General features: G+C 45.8%; 1 non-coding gene across 1 annotated transcript; it reads left to right on the top strand.

Annotated features, from left to right (window-relative positions):
* The first annotated feature begins 1,164 nt into the window (after positions 1-1,164).
* On the top strand, positions 1,165-1,318 carry LOC120710911. Its single transcript, XR_005690080.1, has one exon. It is a non-coding gene; the product is annotated as a U6atac minor spliceosomal RNA (small nuclear RNA).
* The last annotated feature ends 3,366 nt before the right edge of the window (positions 1,319-4,684 follow it).

Here is a 4,684-nt window from a genome sequence, read left to right as displayed (position 1 = left end):
CGAGTTCCATTATCTGCCCAACATTTTTACAAGTTTGTGTACTGTAAAAATCATAGTTCAACAGGAACTTCAGTTATAGCGTTGAATTTTGCACCACTATTTTGTAGGAACTATTGCTCGTGCAGGTGACAAGAATGTCATTGGTTACAATGTGTATCTCTCGAACAAATCGTCAATCACAACGGTAATGTGATGCCAAGCATCAGAAGGAGAGCCAGCTCGCAGAGATACTGCACCAGAGCACCTCTATCTGCTTGCCTGGAAACAGAACCCTCTCGTCCCAGAGCCAGAGGGGAGAGCGACTGTTCGCGTTGACAGATCAGCTCAAATTCCAAGTGCATCTCGTTCCAACGAGATCGCGTGCAGTGCGAATGTCCCTGGGCCAACTCGGTTAATCCATCGACATCCACCAGACCACCACAGCAACACCAGGCCAGCTTCACCTGGATGGGCGATTGGGAACACCTGATGGCTAGTGGATGGGAGAAATCTTGACTCTCCGACAGCCTGAACTACCTCTAACAATATGTTTAACACCAGTTTTTGTGTCCAGGAAGACGCCACATTTTTACTTCCGAGTTCAACTCAAATTCCCAATACATCTCATCCCAACAAGATTTCGGTGCCAAATTGCCCTCGCCAATTCAATGAACCCATCGCAATCCTCAACCGTGCTTCCTCTTACGATTCTTAAATAGAGTTCATCAGTGAACTTTGAGGTGCTTGTTTTCTTTTTAGTTTCATTTACATGGCGAGGTGAAGGCAGCTATATATCAAGAGGAGTGTATGACCGTATGTGCAGTAGTGGAAGCCTCTTACATTCTTGATCACACCCACTAGACTCTGCAGGAGCAGTTGGTGCCTTCCCGGCAATGAGTGATCAATGACGCCGGGCTTCAAGTGGGCCAAAAAGGCCGAACAGAGAATCTGAAAGGCCTTTCATATTTGTTTTCACATGCTTCAATCCGCTTCATGTCACATGCACAGGTCAGTAGGGTATCCAGTAACTAGTGGAACTCCGAAGTTAAGTTGAAGGTTTGGTGCCAGTATTTCTGTACTCGCTTGAGACGTTGCAGGCTTGCAGGGGTGACCAGTGTTTAGTACCATACTGCTTCACAAGATAGGAACGTCCGTGTTTATAAGTTTCAGGTTTCACAATGAATTGTGTTAGTAGAAAGGAGAGACGGTTGGCATCTCTCCCCTACAGGGATGGGAACAGTCTTCAGGCTTTCCTATAGCACATATTGTGGTTATTTTTTTTGCGAAACATATTGTGGTTAATGCTACCCACTTTGGTGGATCTTACCCAAATTTTTAAGTATTGACAGATTTATTTTTCTTCCTTTTATTTTATATATAGAAAGGCTTCGAATGCTTTGTTGAATTTTACTGAACTCTTCTAAACTTCTTTAACATTTTGTTTCTAAGTAAACCTTAGGGCTTTCCTATAACAACACATCTGTTGTAGAGAGGCTACTTGCTTGGTTGGATCTTAGACAAATTTTGTCAACTTTCTTTTTGTTGTGTATATTTAACTTGGAGAGATCAGCAAGCATTGATACAATCAGCTAGCTTCTAAAGCTTTTGACTTGTGACATATAGAAGCCCTAGCATATAGCACAAAGATAAAGAAATAGAGCATTGAGTAAAGGTGTATAAAAAAATTCTCCGCTCAAGTTTGCCTCCAGAATAATTTCTCCGCACATACACATATTCCATAGACCTTATTCAGTAAAGTTTGAAAATAACTTCTCTAGATTTAGCATTTTTAATTTGTTCTAAAATGTTTTCTAAAAAATCTCCATTTTTTCTCTTGTGATGCGGAAAAAGTAAAAAAGAAAAGGCTGACAAGGGTAAAGGGGACCACGGAGACAGCATTTTCTTTTTGGCCAAAAGTGAATCGGAACTATGGAATCCAGTTCACGCTGATCAATATGACACGCCTGCTAGTGTGAACTCACAAAGATGAAGGTTTACATATTCTTCGCTGTAATTTGGAATAACATTGGTGACAGATTATAGGCACATATTATCCTGTTGCCGAAGAGGGCCGATGCAGCAGCTGTCACAGATTATAGGCCGATCAGTCTCTCTCACAGTGCGGGCAAATTAATTTCCAAATTACTAGCAACAAGGTTAGCTGGGAGTCTTAACCTCCTGGTGTCAAGAGCCCAGAGTGCATTCATCAAGAGGCGAAGCATCCACGATAACTTCCTCTACACGCAGAACATAATCAAGGAGCTGCACAGGGTGGGAATGCCAACACTTTTCTTGAAGCTAGACATTGCCAAAGCTTTTGATACTGTGAGATGGGATTTTCTTCTTGAGGTGCTAGATCGTATGGGGTTTGGGCATCGCTGGAGAGCTTGGATCACCACTCTTCTTGCTTCAGCTTCGTCCACTGTTCTGCTGAATGGCACAAGAGGACGTTGGTTCAGTCACAGCACTGGTCTACGGCAAGGCGATCCGTTGTCACCAATGTTATTCATCCTCGCCATGGAGCCGCTGCAGCTCATGTTGAACAAGGCCACTGAGCATGGTCTTCTCACACCAATCAACAGCAGAAAAGCAACACTAAGACCTAGTCTTTTTGCCGATGATGCTGCCATCCTGCTGAATCCGGTGAGGCCGGAAGTCACAATAGTGAAACAGATTTTGAACAGCTTTGGAGCTGCGTCGGGCCTGATCACAAACACACAGAAAAGCGCTGTCTATCCGATCAGGTGTGAAGGGCTCTCGCTGCAGCACATCATGGAAGCGTTTCAGTGCCCGATCAAGTCTTTCCCGTGCACTTATCTGGGGCTACCACTTCACACAAGACAGCTGCGTCGCGTGGACATTCAGCCGATCATTGACAAGATTGGAGCAAGACTGGCGACGTGGAAAGGAAAATTGCTGAACAGGGCTGGTCGGCTACGCCTGATCAACACTGTCCTAACATCTCTTCCAATGTACCACCTCACAGTTTTCAGGCTACAGAAATGGGCGATCAAGAAAATTGACAAGATGCGGCGTGGTTTCCTTTGGAAAGGCACTGAAGAAGCACAGGGTGGTCATTGCCTTGTTCAGTGGGCAAGGTGTTTACGGCCAAAAAATTTTGGAGGCCTGGGTATCCTTGATTTGGACCTGTTTAGTCGAGCGTTACGCCTACGCTGGTTGTGGTACCAGTGGACAGACCCTGGTCGACCATGGACAGGCACCGAGCCTCCTGTAAATGCAGTTGATCGTCAGCTTTTCCGAGCCAGTACGGTGGTCACGCTAGGAGATGGCAAGAGAGCTTCATTCTGGCAATCCGCCTGGCTAAACGGTCGCGCCCCAATGGACATCTTTCCGGATTTGTTCAAGCTGGCGTGGCGGAAGAACTGTTCGGTGAAGGAGGAACTGGAGCATCAGAGCTGGACTAGGGGACTGTGGCGAATGGAAAGTGTGAACGAAATGGTAAACTTCATCACGCTATCGGATTTGGTGCAAAGTGTACAACTCACGGAGGAGCCGGACACAATCCGGTGGAAGTGGACGTCACATGGAGACTATTCAGCAAAGACGGCTTATAACATTCAATTTGCAGGTTCGCATAGTCAATTCCAGGGGTCCACCATTTGAAAGGCGGAAGCGGAAGGAAAGCATAAGTTCTTTGCATGGCTATTGGTCCAATCGAAACTTCTGACAGCAGACAATCTCAGCAAGCGGCAGTGGCCGTGTGATCCTATGTGTTCGCTTTGTAGTCAAGAGCAAGAGACGACTGACCACTTAATCCTGCACTGCTGCTTTGCTAAGGAGGTTTGGCACCTAATGGCACGGTGGACACAGAACTTGGTCAAGATACCAGACATGGGATCCTCAGTGGCAACATGGTGGCAGCAAGAGCTGACAGGCCTTCCGAAGAAGCTGCGGAGAACTAAGGCGGCGTTGTTGATGTATACTGCCTGGAACTTATGGAAGGAGCGGAATCGGCGCATCTTTGAGCACAATCGGGCCATTGCAACCCGGGTCTTTCAAGAAATAAAAGCGGAGATCTCGATCAGGAAGCTCGCTGTGGGTGGGCCGGTGGTACCGTCCGATCCATGTTAAGTTTAGCTCTATTACTAGTGTTGGGGCTGCCGACCACCGAGTTTCTTTTGTTTTATGTAATCTTAATCTTGTACTGAACTTGTATGCTTCCCTTCTTATATGACATAGCAGTGCTCCTGCTTTCTCTTCAAAAAAAAAACATATTCTTCGCTTGAGATCGCTTCAGTTGAATGTTGAGCTAACACTTCAGTAGTAGTGCACCAAATGGACCTTGCTACTGGTAATTCTATTACCAATGCCCTCATGATGAGCCATCTCTCTTCCATCCTAATCTATTAATTTTGTACAAAAAAATGAAGCATTATTAGCTTTTCTTCATTCTTAAACCATATTTTGTGCCTCGTGTTACTATTTTCTAACATCGGACCAACAAACTAGCTATTCTCAGCTCTCACCACTGTCATGTCATCTAGTCTCGCTAGCTTTTGACGGTAGCCAGAACAACCCCGAAGTCCAAAGTCCGTTTGTTGCCGAAGCATCATCAAGTCTTATTTAGCTGGAGGGCAAATGCGGTCTGCAATGCAGGGGCGGATCCAATGGTGAATCTGGAGGGGCTTGATCCCCTACTACTACTAGAAATCCCATGGACCCTCCCCCCCCCCTCCCCAAAGCT

This window comes from Panicum virgatum, chromosome 5K (genome assembly GCF_016808335.1).
Source record: "Panicum virgatum strain AP13 chromosome 5K, P.virgatum_v5, whole genome shotgun sequence".
Lineage (NCBI taxonomy): Eukaryota > Viridiplantae > Streptophyta > Magnoliopsida > Poales > Poaceae > Panicum > Panicum virgatum.
The sequence above is the reverse complement of the archived record's forward strand: the minus strand, read 5'-3'. Positions and strand labels throughout refer to the sequence as shown.